Genomic DNA, 17,850 nt, shown 5'->3' on the forward strand with positions numbered 1-17,850 from the left:
CAAAAGAAGTAACTCCAGGAGGCTCCTAGTGGCTCAGTCAGTTAAGTGTCTGCCTTTCCTCAGGTCATGACCTCAGGGTCTTTGAATCGAACCCAGTGTCTGGGTCCCTGCTTGGCAGGGAGTGTGCTGCTCCCTCTCCTTCTGCCCATCCCTGCCACTCATGCCCTCTCTCTCACCCACTCTCTCAAATAAATAAGTAAATAGATAAAATATTGAAAAAAAACCTCAGAAAATTTCCCCAAATTAAAGGACATGAAGTTCCACACTGAAAGAACCCACCAAATATCTGCCCAATGAACAGACTTCCATCAAGTACCTAACCGTGCAATTTAAGAATGGTGCTGATAAAGGCAGGATCCCAGGATTTCCTCCAGGGGAAAGAGAAGGGAAAAAATATAGGCCACTCTTAGCTTTTAAAAAGTTCCAAAATCAAAATGGCATTGGACTTCTCAAAGACAAAAATGGACCAGTGTCCAAATTCTGAGGGGAAACAATTCACATCCAGCACTGGATTTCTGGGTGAACTGTTGTTGGGTGTGACAGAGCAGACACTTGAACATGCCAGTCTCCTAGTGTCTGCAAGTCTCTCTCTGTCTCTCAAAGATGTGCTTTTTTTCTCAAAGATGTGCTCTGGCAAAACAGAAGAATAAACAGTTAAAATCACAGGAAGAAGGTAAAAAGTAATTGTGAAAAGGGATGATTTTAAGAAATAGTGGCATAAATATCAGAAGAAATGGCTAATTGCCACACTAGGCTCATACACAGACTCTCATTCACTCTCATATGCGTTCTCACACTCACATGCATATTGTTACACACATTCACCCATGTGTTCTCCCTCACACATAATCTCACACTCAAACACACTCAAACTCACAACCACTCACTCACACACAGCCCACTCTCCATATACTCTCACATTCTCAACACACTCACATTCTCTCACACAACTTTCACACTCATCCTCTTACATTCTTACATATTTTCACACACTCTAACATGTTCTCTCACACACATTTGCTCCCACACATAACTATAAGCACTCTTTCACACGCTTGCCCACACACTCTCATGCTCACATACATTCACATTCTTGTACTCTTTCACACACATTCTAACAAGCACATTCTTTCAAATACATGCTGTTATACAGATTTTCACTTCTACATTCTTTTCCATAATCACAAATGTGTACTCTCATCCAATACACATCCTCACACTTACACTCAAGTACTCTTTCATACATGCATTCTCACATATTTCAACACATACACCCATATGCAATCCTCATATTCACTCTTGCAACCACTCACACACCCTCACACACAGATTCTCTCACAAATCTCTCCTACATTCTCATTCACGTGCTTGCACACACTCACAATCCCATGCTCACAACCTATTTCACGTTACCACACACACTTTCACATACTCTCACACACACGCAGACAGTATCTCACGTCTTCTCACAACATTCTCATACACACTCTCTCACATTCTCTCACATTCAACACATGATTTTCTCACATACGCACCACCTCTCTGTCACACGCCCAGTCCCCGTTATCACACACGCACAGCCCAGTCTCTCATACATGCATTCTCACAAATATTTTCATACTTCCACTCACACATACTCTCAGATATACACTATCTCACAAATATATTCTCTTATACAACTCTCACACTCACAATTCCCTTTTACACACAGAGTTCTCACGCACATTCTCACACCTTCACACTCCTACATACATGCACTCTTATTTTTTTTATATGCACTCTTACATACACACTCTCACACATTTTATTACACATACATTTGCCAACAGACTCTCAAGTACATTCTTTCTTCTTTTCTTAATGTGTATTTTTTTTATGTGTTCATTTGTGAGAGAGAGAGTGCACAAGCAGGGGGAGCTGTGGCAGAGGGGGCCGGAGAAGCAGACTCCCCACTGAGCCCAGATCCCCATTGGGGACTCAATCCTGGGACCTCGAGATCATGACCTGAGCCCAAGGAATATGTTTAATCATCTGAGCCACCAGGCACCCCTCAAATACATCCTCACACACACATTGTCTCACACACACGTTCTTTCTTTCTCTTTCATCTCATCACAGAGTCTCATCTATCTGAAGTCTAGGAGCTCCACAGCTTTTCAGTTCAATGTTACATTTCCCATCACATACTGAAATAAGTTAGACTGTCCCAAACTGAGGCCTTGAAAAGTCACCGTTATTGGTCCTGGTTGGTCAGGGACCCAGTACTGACCCAGTCAGTGACAGCCTGGGAGTTGTGGTCAAGTTTAATACACAGGGACTCTGCACCTGAGGAAGCTGAAAAGCTGAGTGCTCAGCAGACATCCACAAAGATGCATCTGATAGCCATCAGATATTCACTGGAGTTCCCATTACAAATGGGACTCGTGCTGGGACCTGTGTACACTCTTTCCTGTTCTCAAAGGATTAACAGTCTATTTGGCAAGACAAAGTAGAACAAAAGAAATTATTCATACAACAAGATAGCAAGAATCTCAGTTCGGGATAATGAAAAAGTTCTGGAGATGGACGGTGGTGACAGCTGCACATTCATGTGAATGTAACGCCCTTCAACTCTATACTTAACAGCGGTTGCCATAGTAATTTGTGTGTATTTTATCATCGTCATCACCATCATCATCAAGACCACTAATGAAAATGTGAGTAGATGCTGAAGCTACCAGTGCTACTGGCATTTAGAGGCCAAAGTAACCACCCAGGGTTTAGGTGGGGAGGGCATCTTGCTCCATTGCCAGTATGAGAATTAAGATCTAGCCTGTTTTCTGAGATGTTAGGAGTCACATCCAGGAAAGGGAACATGTGAAAATACTGCTTACAACCCTGTGGCTCACACCATGAAGCTTCTAGAAACTGGATGCAGCTGTCACGTATGGTCCTTCAAGGCATCAGCAGTTGGGTCAGCCCAGCCCAACTCACCTCACTAGGCCAAGTCATGATTAGGCCAAGTCATGATTAGGGGCCTTGAACAAGGCAGAGCAACTAGAGTGCCTTCCCTCTTGGGGTGATTTCTAGAGCAGTTTCTAGAAGGTGTCTTGTTGCTGTCAGCCTGATGTCTGGCCAGCCTGCAGCTCCTCCCAGGCCCTGCCAGCACCAGCTGCAGGCCCCCAGAGCTCTGCTAGGTTGTCCAGATGCTGGACACCGAGGCTGCCTAGGGCCTCTGGTCCTCCAGGTCCCTTACACACTGGGAGCCCTACACTGACCCTCACCCCCTGGGTGGGTGCAGATAGTACCTCGCAGTCTCCTCCTCCACAGGAAGACTCTCAGCAGTGGAGGGGAGAAGAACCCTATGTAGGAGCAGCCCTTACCTACCCACCCCCACCCCCGGCTGAGAGAGGGTAAAGAGCAAATAAAGGAATAGCCAGGTACACTAGTCCAGTCATGCCAAGTCCACACCTTTGACCTCCATTCCCTAATCTCATCTTATGGACATATATGATTCAGTTTCTTTGATGATATAACTAAAGATATTTGGTCTCCTTGCGCCACCACAGCAGAGTGTACCCCAAGAGGATTTTGGTTGGCATGTTTCACGTACCATGTAGTGAACCAGATAGCTCCCTCTCACAGCAAGTTGCTCTCTGAAGTAACACCTGATGACTACCACTAAATGCAATGCTTGAAGATTAAAAACATTTCTTTTCATAGGAAGGCCTAAAATCTATTTCAAGTTCAAAAAGAAAGAAAAAAAAGGGAAGATCCTACTAGAAGTGCAGAAGTATGTATAGCAATGCTTTCTTGGAGTCAAGGTGGAATAAGCATTATATTGAGAATGAGAGCTTCATTTTGAGAAATATGCAGCAAGAAACTGGACTTGACATTAAAGCAAGAGATTTACTTCACATTCCTTCACTTTGGGAAGGTCTTCATCCATGATGCACAACACTTACAGGAAATAAACAATGCTTTGGCAGGAGTACTGCTGGGATGCATGTAAGCTGCCGTGGCATTTCCCAGAAAAATTCTTTTTAAGAATCTCAATAGTCCATGGGTAAATGGGATGCTCATTAAAACGTGGCATAGCATATTCCATAGGATCTAAAGGACTATCTAGAAGAGGAAGTTATTTTGATTAAATACCTTTAAAAGTAGAAATAGAACATTTTTTAAAAACCATTTTTGTCTTACAGGATGTTTTTTCAAATCCAGGAAGCTTTTGTTGGGGTTTTAAAATGGCCATCATGACAATTAAACTTCCCAGTGAACCAGGGTTCCCCGAAGTTGGTGGTTGGATGATCCCACCTGGGGACAGAAGTGAGCAACACTTGCAGGATGAAGCAGAGGACAGCCATTTTCCTTCTGTCCTTGAACGTGGAGAAGCAGCAGAGGCAAAGCCTCAAACACCTGGCCATGGACTGGAGAGAAGAACGTCAGAAAACATGGCCCGTGGGGGGTGTTGGAATATAGAAGGGTCACCCGGACCCTCCAGCCTGTCCACTCTGCTGTTCTGAAAGGTCACTTCTAAGCTGCTGGTCTCCATTGGGTAACCATCTTTCATAGGATTTTGATTTTATTTATTTATTTGTTTATTTATTTATTTAAGGTGTGGAAGGGCAGAGGGAGAAAGAGAATCTTTTTTTTTTTTAATTGGAGTTCGATTTGCCAACATGTAGTATAACACCCAGTGCTTATCCCGTCAAGTGCCCCCCTCAGTGCCCATCACCCAGTCGCCCCGTCTTCCCGCCCACCTCCCCTTTCCACTACTCCTTGTTCATTTCCCAGAGTTAGGAGTCTCTCATGTCCTGTCACTCTCTCTGATATTTCCCACTCATTTTCTCTCCTTTCCCCTTTAATCCCTTTCACTATTTTTTATATTCTCCGAATGAAAGAAACCATATAATGTTTGTCCTTCTCCGATTGACTTACTTCACTCAGCATAATACCCTCCAGTTCCATCCACATTGAAGCAAACGGTGGGTATTTGTCATTTCTAATGGCTGAGGAATATTCCATTGTATATATAGACCACATCTTCTTGATCCATTCATCTGTCGAAGAACATCGAGGCTCCTTCCATAGTTTGGCTCTTGTGGACATTGCTGCTATAAACATCGGGGTGCAGGTGTCCCAGAGTTTCACTGCATCTGTATCTTTGGGGTAAATCCCCAGCAGTGCAATTGCTGGGTCGTAGGGCAGGTCTATTTTTAACTCTTTGAGGAACCTCTACACAGTTTTCCAGAGTGGCTGCACCAGTTCACATTCCCACCAACAGTGCAAGAGGGTTCCCCTTTCTCCACATCCTCTCCAACATTTGTTGTTTCCTGTCTTATTAATTTTCCCCATTCTCACTGGTGTGAAGTGGTATCGGAGAGAGAGAATCTTAAGCAAGCACCGCACCCTGTGGAGAGCCCAACGTGGAGCTCAATCTCACCACCCTGAGATCATGACCTGAGCTAAAATCGAGAGTAAGACACTTAACCCACTAAGCAACCCAGACACCCCTGATTTTATTGTTGGTGCCCATTCTGTATTCTCTGAATGTTCTGTAATGAGAAGTGTCTAATTTTTAATCAGAAAAAAAAATCAATGAAACATGAAAGCAAACCTGGCAACATGGACATGGTCAATGAGCTGTCACTAGCCTGTGTTGTCTCTCTCCTTTCCCATGTGCCCTTTATAAAATGACAGGAGGGTAGGATGACTGCTGGTCCCTTTGTCCCATCCCCTGTGATTCTGGGTACAGCCTTCCTTTGCAACACAGAGCAGTGGTGCCTTCACCCAGGTCACCGAATTCCCTCCTGGCTTCTGAGAGGCTCCCCTCCATCTCCCCTTCCCCCAAGACCAGGATTCCTCAGTGTTTCATACCCAACAAAATGTACAAGTCTGCGTCAACACCATCCCCAGAGAACTGACATTCTGAAAAGCAGTCTGCCAAGTCATGCCATGGTAGCAACAATGTTGATGACAGTATGACAATCAGCCCTTTACAGACACTTGCATTTTGAAAAGGAGATCCGGGGCATTCCCCAAAAGAAGGACCAGCGGTAGAATGTATGCCGCACGAGGAAAGTGTTTCCCATGGGTGTGGATCGGCTGTTCTGAGTTGACGGGACATCACCATGCAGGCAGCCCCTCGGAGGCAGACTAACTGTGTACAGACCTCTCACCACGCATGTTTTATGTGCTAAAAACATTTTCAACCCGAATTTCAAATTAGAAAAGGGAAATGAAATAATTTTATTATTAACGTTCATACCAACCTAGAGAACAACATCTAATTTATTCAAAAGCTGTATCACTTAAGATTCTGTTGGAACCTTCTCCCTCCTCTTAATGACTTCTGCCCAACCCTCTCACATACTGACATCCCTGGCTCATCAAGAGACAGCTGGACGTTTAGGTAAGCTATCTGAGCTAGCTCAGCCTTTGATGAGTGCCACGTTAGTGACAGCGTTAGTCACTGTCAACCAACAGGACAGGAACTATGCGGTGAGCAGAGCTGGACTGCTGAGGGCTGCTGCGCTTACACATTTGGAAGAAGGTGGACCTGATTTCTGAAGGCTGTGTGTGAGCCATAACTACCCAACCACAAAAGAAGCCATCAGGCAGGTGCCCAGCTGGCTGCTCTGCGGGCGTCTCCTGGGAGCCCACTCGTGGCCTCTGGGAAGGAGGCCCCAGAAGAAGGGCACCATCTGCTGGCCTGGGTCTCCCCTGTAGGTGGAACTAATTCAGCTGCACACTGCACTACTTGTTGTTTCGCTTTTGTTTAGGGATTAGTTTTCACAGGAAGTTAAACCTTCTTCTAGATACAGAAGATGAATGCCTGTTTAAATAGTCTGAAAAATTTACAATGAAATGATATCTTGAAGTACAAGAGGTTAACAAACATTTCTAGTGTTTGTATTGTCCATAATATTTTCAAGTGGAGAAGAAATAATGTCTATGAAACCCTAAACTCTAAGTAAACTTATCATGGAGCATGATCCCACATGTGGTCCTGGAGAAAGTGATGTAGATGTCACCCTGTGTCTGAACCCCTGCCATAGCTCCCAGTGGTTTTGCGCACAGGTGCCTGTGATGGAGAGGTGTGCTCCCAAATGCCCCTGGTGGAGAGCTGTGCCCAAAGGTGCCTATGATGGAGAGATGTGCCCACAGGTGCCTGTGTGCCCCCAAGTGCCCCTGGTGGAGAGATGTGCCCCCAGTGGAGGGCTCTGTGTGCAGGTGACCCTGATGGAGACCTTCCCTGCAGATGCCCCAGGCCGTCGGTGCCTTCAGCTCATGCTGCCACCATGTCACCTCCACCTCCACTGGCACCAGGACCTCAGTGGAGAAAGCCTGGTAGAAGGATTCCTGTTCACACGACTCCTCTCAGGACTACCTGTTACCTCTTAGAGGTTAAAAATCTCTCATGGATTTTCAGATCCTACAAGCTGAGTCCAGTAAAGCCCAAGAGTACTCTGTGGATGGCTGGACTTTGCTCATCTTCTCTTGCACCACTGCCTTGCAGGGTGAGGGGGACTTTGCTGATTGACAACCCACGGACCGATAGCTAGGGCAGGACAGAGGGCATGAATGGGAGGGGGCGGGGGCAGGGCCCCCAGGACTCTGTTTATTGCCAATCAGAGCAACATTCTTGCAGAACCTGCGAGGTGCTGGCCACACCCCACACATGTGCAAATGCATTTAATAAAGAGGCAGGAGTGCTGCATGCCAAGGCTCAATGAGGGTGACAATCAGTGACAAAAAATACCGAGAAGGGGCCATGCCTCTTGATTCAGGTTCCACTGCATGTGGGCCAGGGCATGAATGTCATGCAGAAAGGCTGGGGGCTCATGGCAAGCCTTCCTGGAGGCCAGGGTATCTGCATTTTTAATTCTGCTCTCATATTTGAAACACTCCTTCATATATTCATGGTGAAAAAATAAAACTGGTTATAGTGATACTAGAAGCCTTACCTCAAACCGTAAACCACTGTAGGTGCCAGCTAGGTGTCCCTGACCCAATGCTGGGCCACCGAGCTGTGGCACACTGAAATTCTGATACGGACTGATCCATGACGGGGACACTTCCAGAATCAGGATTTCAGAGTTGCAAGTCATGATGGGCTTCCTTCTGAGATTCAGAAGTGGTTATGTGTTTATGCATGATATTCTCCATTTTACGTGAGTTCCTTTCTAATGCTGAGCGTGTTGAAACATAAATGCTTCAAGCTTCTGTAAAAAACTTTAGCTTTTACCTTTCAGAAGGTTGTAAATTTTTCCTTATTACAAATTAATACAATCCATTGAAGAAAGTTCACATGAGCAAAGATGAAGAAATAAATAATCCCTGGGATCTCACCATTCATAAATGGATGTCTATGACTCTATATCCACTGCTGAGCATGACAATTTTTAAAAATTCAGGTCTTACTGCATACACCATCACCACACACTTTCCACTTACTACTTGACTGAATATTTTGCCAGATTTCCCCAGCTTTTTCTAAACTATCAGTAATTTAAAAACAAAATAAAGCAAATTAATCATCATTACCCTCGGAAGTATTAAGAATTCTAACCTGTCTAGTAGCTTCCTTGCACCATTACAGATGGTGCCAGTTACCTCAGAACCAAGCAAAATGGGGAGAGCCAGCTGGCAAAGGTCACGTCTGGTCCTCACAGTTTCCTGGACTGAGGGAGAGCATGTTTTAAAACCTCAGAAGATGGGAATGAAGGAGGGCACGTGATGAAATGAGCACTGGATGTTATAGAAGAAGGATGAATCCCTGAAACTCCAAAACCTCTGAAACTAAAAATACATTATACATTAATTGAATTTAGATGAAAAAAATAAATAAAATAAAAACAAAACCTCAGAAGACAGCTTACCCTCCTGTTCCCACCTCCAGCATCTCTGTCCACGCTTCCCGATGGCTGGGTCCAGGAGGTATTTTTATGGCACTGTGCATGCACTTCACTGTCCTGGTTAGGTGTCTTATTAGTTAGGACCGCTGCTGCTTCGGTGTAACCGTGTCCTCTCCCAACTGAGATACCTGCCACTGGTCCTCGTTCTGAAGTCCTCTCCTTAGAGATACAGTGAGACGAGCTGAACACCATGCCCACTCGCTGCACTCTGCCTCTGCCTACTTCTCAGGACAAGCACAGGCTAAAGACAGCAGCTTGACATGCAGGCACTTGGTCAACTCTGCCCTCGGTGACTGAGCAACTCGAGTGCTTGGAAAACACAGATCCTTCATCTCAACAAGAAGGTGTCCTGGGCAGTGCTGGGCTCTCGCCCTCTCCCCGGGGTCCTGGGCCTCTGCCGAGGGAACATCCATGAGCTGCAGGAAAGCAAAGGAGACGTGATAAGTGTTATTTCTTGGTGCTACAAAGTCCTAATACCCAAAACATATTTTCAATGTATTGTTTTTTTGGTTTTTTTTTAATGTTGCTTTTTTAAAACTTTCAATCCATGTTCTCATTTTGGGCTGAGGAAACAGCACTACATTTAGAACCAACCAAGGTGATGTGTGTATTAGGGCTCTCCAGAGAAATAGAGCCAACAGGATGTGTGTGTATCCAGCTAGTGATCTAAGTGATGATCATGAGGCTGGTAAGTACAGCATCTGCAATCGGATGGCAGGCTGGAGACCCAGCACAAGTTGGTGTTGCAGGTGAGTTCGACAGCTGGCAGAATTTCTTCTTTTCAGAAGGTCAGTCCTTTTCCATTAAGGCCTTTAACTGATTAGATAAGACCCATCACATAATGCAGGGAAATCTGCTTTTCTCAGTCTGTTAAATGTTAAATGATTTAAATGTTAATCTTATTCAAAAAACACCTGCACAGGACATTCAGAAAAATGTTGGACCAAATACTTGGGCACCACGGCCCAGCCAGGTTGACATATAAGATTAACCCTCGCAATGTGCTTCAGATGCTCTTGGGTCATACCTTGTGTGACTTTCAAAAAGTGGCCTAAAAACACAACACTTCCAGGGACATCAGAATAAGTCTGTGAGTGTGCCCCTGTCTGAGTATACACACTTCATGTGGCCCCTTCTCTAGTAGGAGCATGTAAGACAGAGGTCCAACTAGGACCCCCTGGTTTGTTCTTTACCTCCTGTTACAGCCCTTCCAGGTGGACACAGTGATCCTGCTGTTTCCCATCCTCCATCTATAGGTTGTACTCACTCACGTGTCCTGGCTGTCTTCTCCACCTGTCTTACCTATGTCCCACGGTGTGTATTTGGAATTGTACTTCAAGGCTGCCACCATCCCTCCCTGGGAACGCCTAGAAGCCTCTAACCTGGATTACCTACCTTCCCATCCCTGGCCTCTCAGACACCAAGACAGGTACTTTAATACCTCTGTGAATTCATTTGATGGGTTACCATGCTTTTAAAATGTCTCTCACAATATATGCCCTGCTTTCTATTCCTACTACTACTGCCCATGCCCAGGCCCAGAGCATTGAGGCCTACACGGTGATGTAGCTTCTGATCTGCCATCCCTGCTCCAGCCTCACCTGCTCAGGACAGGGCTGTTCTCTAAAACACAATTTTGTCATTCTTCTGCTGAAAGGCTTTGAGGGGTTTCAGGAGCCTTCACCATGAGCCCTAAGCTTCTCGACCTAGTATATGAAACCACACACCAGTATTTTCTTTTACATCCCAAACGTTTCTTATATTCCCATTATGAGTTGAATTGTGTCTCCCCACCACACCAAACAAGATACGTTGATGGCCTAACTCCCAGGACCTCTATTTGGACATAGGATCTTTGTAGAGGTGACCAGGTTTAAATGAGACCACTAGGGTGGGTCCCAATCCACCATTACTGGTATCTGCACAAAAATGGGAAATCTGGACACAGAGACAGATGCACACAGTGAAGATGGTGTGAAGAAGGCAGAGGTCAGGGAGAAACGTCAATAAGCCAAGGATCACCAGAGATTGTCAGAGGCTAGGAAAGAGGCATGAGACAGGCTACTTCCACAAGTCCAGAGAACAGCCAACCCCGCCAGCACCTGGACCCTGATTTCTAGCCTCCAGCCCGTGAGAGGATGTGTAAGCTGGTCAGTCTGTGGTTGTCACAGCAGCCCCAGCACCCGGAAACCACTCCCCACATGCTGGCCACTGGTTCATTTCTCATGTGCCCAGACGAGGCCACAGCAGCATGGGTACTCATACCACTTCCTGTGCTGGATGTCTTTCCCTCCCTCGACCCCCTGGCTAACTTCTACTCTTTCGGTCTCGATTCCCTACGCTGCTCCCTCATAAGAGGGAACAGTTGAGCTCTTTCTCCAACCACCAATTTTAAGCTGGCCTCTGCCACTCCACGGAGAAGGGCTGTCCGTCAGGGTGATCAGGGTGCCCCGAGCTGCATCAATGAGAAGGCCGGGTTTGGGATGCTAGGAGGCACCACGATGCTCTGCCACCTGTCCCTTTCCCCAAGTGGAAGAGTCAGTGGACCTGGAGCCCCCTGCTGGCTTCCTCTCTCCATGTATGCCTCAAACTGCTGGCCAACACCCAGGACTCCATGTGGCTAACTGGGCTCCAGCCAGATGTCAAGAGTTGGATACAGACCCCTGAGAAAGGTTGACTCCTTGGCTTTGTCTGAGCCCCACATGGGGCTTCACACACAGCTAGGAACACGGGTCATTCTATAATTCTCCCAGAAGACCACAGATGACTGGTACAGTCAGATTCAAGCACTCTTAGGTTTTGGTCTGGACTGCTGCTAAATCAGCAGGCCCCTCTCTAAATAAGGCCTGGCATGCATGTCCTCCCCAGAATGTTTCACTCCTTTTTTTGTGTTCTATCACTTTGCACATGTGTCTTCTGTAAGATCCTATTAGTCTGGTTAGTTATTTACTTGAATCTTTACTTTTGTTTCTTTGCCTCCCCCCGCCCCCCCAAAGAAAAACCTCACTCCCCATGGCTGGACTCTGAGCCTTTCAAAGACAGAGCCATTCTGTGCTTACCTTGCCATCTCTGCAGCCAAGCTCCCTACCTGGCTCATGCAAGTCCTCGCAGCAGAGCTCAGAAGCAGTTTGTACGAGGCAGAATTGAGCAGAACCACAGCCAGGTAGCCAGAAGGAGTGAAAGAGAGCCACTGTAACATGGATGATCCTGAGTGGATCGAGGATGGAAACTGGTGAAGCAGCTTCTCTTGTGATAGAGCAATGGTCACCAGATACACCCTACCCCTTTAACTTGGACAAGACACAAGAAACAAGGGTTTTCAGACACTGGATGATAAGCACAACAGGGTAGTGATTCCTGTGTGAAGGGAAACAAGCAAGTTGGTCCCTACGACTGCCCTCGGCTCACTGCCTGAAGAGACTGGGCAGGTTGCAATGCCCAGAGGGAGAGCCCAAGCAGCACCCAGTGGTCTCCCTGAGGACCACACGCATTGAGAAATTGGGGAGGCTAAGGCCTAGAACTCCCAGGGCAATGTACCAGAGAGGAGAGAGGCACAGAAGTCAGTAGAAGCTCCGTCTTGGTCTCAGCTGTGTACTGATCAGCACATGCATGTAATGCTAGGAAAGAACCACCAGAAAGATCCATCAGAAAAATTCTCAGCATTCACCGACCATGAAGTAACTCATGTTAACGAGGCTTGGAGCACTGAGTGGACTCACAGGCTACTCTCTCAGAAGTGAGGCCCATTGGCCCTGAACCAGGCATGGTTTGGGTTCTGCCTGACGCAGCTTCAAAGCAAGACCCAAAAGGATCAAATGTTTCCAAGTAATTTAATTTTGTCCCAGAATAAGGTTAAAAAATATTTAAAGGAACACAAAAATATCCAGCACCTAAACTTCAAAATAAAGTCTTTTTTACTTCACTTTTTACCATTTAAATATCCCATTCACCCACTTGTTATTGCAAACTTCTCTCTTACATGAGCAGATGGCATCATGGATGCACCATCAGTACATCCTTGAAGTTGTAAGGACAGACTTGTTTTGATCTGTCTATACTCTCTCATCAGGCTTCTTGACTAAAGGCCTAACATACCTCTTTGCCAGGGACACACCCTTAGAGAAGATGTCCTATAACAAAAGGAGACTCACGACCTGGCAAACTTGAATGGATAAAAATAACAAAGCAGAGTCTCTGAAATTACAACTCTCCCAGAAAATATGAGACATGTAGTTGCATAAAAGTTTCAGCCTGGGGTCTTGGCCCCATGAGTACTCAATCCAAAGCAGATGAAAGGGACGAATTTTGATGACTTGTTCCTACTGCAGCAGCCAAGAATGGCCCAGACTTACTATCGGAATAGTATGAGGAAAAGCAAAATAATAATTACTGTGTGTGTTTATTTTATAGCCATTTGCAAATTGCATCAACTATAACAACTATAACATAGTAGTCACTTGATTGTTAATATGAAGAAAGAATCCTAAAGAAATTTAAAGACACTATCACTGTACTGAAAGGGAAGGGATCTGTCATCAAACAGATTATTTTAAATTTTCAGTGCTTAAGTATTGCCCTATCACTTGGACTTAAAATGTCACAGGCTGTAAATGCTGCCAGCAGCTTAAATGGCTTAAATGCACCATTGCAGAGGGCCTGGCCCTTGAGAGCACAACCTAAGCAGCCAAGAAGCAAACCAAGTAGTGAGTCAGTAGAGACTCACGTTGAAGTCCTGGTGGTCACACTGTGCAGTTCACGGATACACACCCTCATCCGCAACAGTTAACTGGATTTTTCAGTCTTTCTTCTTTTTCCCTACATGACTTTATCATGAATGATGGTGGGTGGTGGGCTTTCAAACAGAGAAACTCCTGATCCTAGAGAACAAGATGTCTCATTAACTTCTCAAATATCCTTTATATGCCTTGGCAGCGGTTCAATTAGACATTTATTGGTCCCAGGAAGTGATCAGGGAATGGTTATAATCACAGCAATGGGAAGTACATGGATGGAGCCCACCAATCCACTGGTAGTATGTGAATTCAGAGAATACTCTAGGGTCTCCATCCAGAGTTCTGTGAAGGCCTTGTTTTGTAGCTGTTCATTTCATCCCCTCGGCCAGTCACCTGTTGGATTCCTAATGTGGAAAGAAGTAAATCCAGCCAGGATGCTCCCTCCAGAGGCTACCTCTTCCATGCCCTCACATCTCCCCTTGCCTACTACCTACCTCCTTGGTATCTTCTCCTCCCTGAAAGGAAAGGAACAACATTTGAACATCACAAGGGTGCTGGTGAGTGTGTGTGTGGGGGGGGGGGGGGTAAGGGCGGAGTCTCATCCAGAAATCCCTGTCTTTGCTCTCTGTGTGGGCCACTCAGAGGAGCTTGTCAAGGATGCAGATTCCCAGGCTTGCTCCAGAGTTACTGAGACAAGATCTGCATTTCCACAAGACTCACAGTTCATTTGTGGACATGCTGACATTTCAGAAGCACTGGGCTAGTGACGCTGTGGGACCACGAAATGTTAATGACTACAGAAAACTGGCTGGGCCTAAGGGCAATTGTGGGAAAGAAGGCAAAGTGAACAAAAATACAATTGAGAGAAAAGTAGGAAGGAAGGAAGGAAAGCAGATGGGAAGAGAAAGAAAACAGAAATGGACAGAGAGAATGCACATGAATTGGATTTGTATTAATTTATTGATATGGATATGACTCTGAATGATCAAGGGCTGTGAACAATGGCCAAGACTTCGGGTCTAATAAAAAAATGCAATTAGCATTAACTTGTTCTCTGGTTATTCAATTTAATAAGAAGCTTAATAACTGAGTTTCTATTGATAGGTATTTCCTTGCTGCCTCTTTGCAAGAATTCAGGGAACTACCGAAACAATGGGCCATTACCCTGATTCTTTGTGCTATTTTCAGAGCCTAGGTTTCCCCTTACATTACTTCAGGTTTGTAACCTTTCCTTTTCCTTTGTATTTGAACAGAATGAGGGGTGGGCTATCTCAAAACACTGTATTGTCTTTAGAAATACTGCCTCCCCATCATCTCCCTCCAAGTATTTTGAGACAAAAGGACCAATCAGAAATTCATGGAGGCTCAGCCTTTCATGCTCAGAGCTGCTATTTCCACGGGCCCAGGATCTGCAGAGAAACCTTTTATATTTCTCGTGACATGGACACTTTAAAAAATTATTAATTTAGAGAATTTGTGTGTGTGTGTGTGTGGCTACAGGGAACCAAATAACAAATATCAGTAATTGGAAGAACTGTCAAAGAATGCCTCTCCTCACTGCTGGGTTTACAATGAATAGTCAATGAAGCTCATTAGGGAAAATAGTGAAAGCCCACTGAGGCCAAGGGCTGTGTTTCACACACTGCCATACCCTCCATGTTGCTTAGCAAAATGACAGGCATGTAGTAAACTCTTGATAAGTGTTTATATAATGAGTCTGCACAATATTTAGCACCAAAAACTATTCTGTGCCTCAACCAAAGGTAGGAATGCAAAGTCCAAGACTGCACTTGCTGCACCATGAGTGACATAAGGCAGGAGGGGCTGAGCCTGCTGGCCCCTCATTGTGCTTGGGGGCATGTGTGCTGGGTTGAATGGTGTCCCCCCAAATTGATACCACCCACAACCTCAGAATGAGCCTTATTTGGAAATAGGGTCTCTGTAGATATAATTAAGTGAAGCTGATGTCTCAGTGGAGTAGAGAGGGCTCTAAATCCCATTACTGGTAAACTTATAAGAGGGGAATTTGAACAAAGACACTGGGAGAATGCCATGTGAAGACACAAACACACACAGTGTCCACATGGAGAGGAAGATGGAGATTGTGCTGATGCAGCCATGTGCCATGAGATGCCTAGGATTGCTGGCAATCAGCAGCAGCTGGACAAGGCCAGAGGGCATCCTCCCCTAGAGCCTTTGCAGAGAGCATGGCCCTGCGGATACCTTGGTTTGGGGCCTCCAGCCTCCAGAGCTGTCTCACATCATCTAGTTTGTGTAATTTGTTCCAACAGCTGTAAGGAACGTATGCCCTGGTGACCTTTGTTCTGGAAGGCTCAGTGCTACTAGGTCTTTATATGAAAGGCCTGTGGCTCATGCACTTAATTGTGAGGGCTGCCCACACTTCCACACTTGGGAAGTTTGTTGTACCATTCCAAACGAGAGCACCACTTGCTGGCCCGGCAGCAGGGGGCACCTCAGACACTCTCGGAGAATGGCTAATAAAAATGGTCAGCGGAGTGTTAATTCAGCAGGAGCTCCAAGGACTTCAGAAAAGGTGGTTTGCTTCCTTTGTAAAGATTGATATGATTTCTGGATTTTTTTACCCCAACGGTTTGTGGGAGAGGAAAGGAAATAAATTGTCAGATCTTCTCAACTGTGTAGGGCCACAGGACTCAGTAAGTTAAAAATATTAAGGTGCTCTCATCCATCGTGAGGCCAGGCTCTCAGGCTACAAACATGTCCGTTAAGGAAACACATAGAAGACGTGTGACCCAGCATGAGTGTCAGCCACCGGGCCCTGGTGCCCTCAGGAGGAAGATATCTCATTCCTAGTGGAAATGGAATGATTTATTCTCAAGTAAATGGAAGACATCCTCAGGTTTGGGGGAGATGATCGGCATATCCTGGGCAGTATTTTAACACTTCAGAAGTACTTACTTTTCACTTCAGTGTGGCAGGACTCACAAATTCACTGCGGAATGAGAAACCTGAGAGGCTGACTACACTCTTGAGGCCTCAGTAAAAGCCAGCTTCTGGGCTGATAGCGGGTTGATAGTGACAGAAAGAAGATTTTCTAGTCCAGGTGTAAATAAACATATTTTATAGCGAACTCTCCAAACTGACCTTATACCTATATTTGCCTCCTGGAAGTTTGAAACAAGGTCTGCCTGGGAACAGGGCTGGGTCTCCTGGGATCAGTGCAGATTTCAACAGGACTCTGATCTCACACACACAGATTTATGTAAGCAAATTACTATTAGTTGCAGCTTCAGCTGGACAACTTCCAAGAAGCACACCAACAGCACTGCGATGTGTCTGTTCAGTTCATAACTACCACCATGTCCCCACTGGCTGCTCTGATGCCCAGCGGAGGTCACACTGTTCCCATCTGTAGTGAGAAAACTGAAGACTCAAGAGGATCAGGTGATACAGCAAGTATGGAGCCGGTTTTCCTTCCCCGTCCTCCCTCCATATTGACCACACCATCCTCTTGCTCGCAAAGGTGGTGCCATGCGGGTGCCAAGAATGATGCTGTCCATCCTGAAAGACTCCCTCATCACCCTCTCCATACCAGAGAGAAATATAAGGGCTTGGTGTTAACTGCTTTCTTTCAATGGTGCCACCCTGCTGTATTTCCCACAAACCACACTTTATTTCTATCTCCAAACAGAAAGGGAATAAAATACTTTTTTTGTTCTATGCTGTTGTTTGCAGCTGCTTCCAAACAATTCTATAGAACTGGCTGATAAGGGTGGAATCTTTTCTTGCGCCAATCCAAACATGAGCATCACTTGTCAGATGCAGCACATCAGGGTGAGTAAGCTGTGAATAAGACACTTGATCCCTTCACAATGTTCTTACCTCCTCTCAAAACAGAATTATTGTAAAGCTATCATTCTCCAGGTTACTCCCATTAATTTCTGTTCCTGTTATCTGCCTCTTTTATGTGTGCCTTTGACTTTCCTCTTCAAATACCACCACCATTTTCATTCATTAAAAAAAAAATTCCAGAGAGGTTCTTTCTCTTCCACCCTCACCATGAAATCCTTGGCTCACATTTTCAACATGTACCTTTTTTTTTTTTTTTTTTTAATTGCTTGACCTTCTCTTCTTGGAGGGCATTGCTAATAATCTTCTCCCCAGACCTCCCGGAAAACAAGAGGACTGGAGGCCTTCTGACACCTTTCAGTGAACTTCTACAAACAAATGCATTTCTA

At 45.4% G+C, this 17,850-nt stretch overlaps 1 long non-coding RNA gene across 1 annotated transcript; it reads right to left on the reverse strand.

The window, feature by feature from the left end:
- Positions 1–6,200: 6,200 nt before the first annotated feature.
- Positions 6,201–13,877, reverse strand: LOC144300663 (uncharacterized). The gene is made up of 2 exons (XR_013367467.1): positions 13,624–13,877; positions 6,201–9,316 (listed from the first exon to the last, which is right to left on the reverse strand). It is a non-coding gene; the product is annotated as an uncharacterized LOC144300663 (long non-coding RNA).
- Positions 13,878–17,850: the final 3,973 nt, after the last annotated feature.

Source organism: Canis aureus, chromosome 1, assembly GCF_053574225.1.
Source record: "Canis aureus isolate CA01 chromosome 1, VMU_Caureus_v.1.0, whole genome shotgun sequence".
In the NCBI taxonomy this organism is placed as follows: Eukaryota; Metazoa; Chordata; class Mammalia; order Carnivora; family Canidae; genus Canis; species Canis aureus.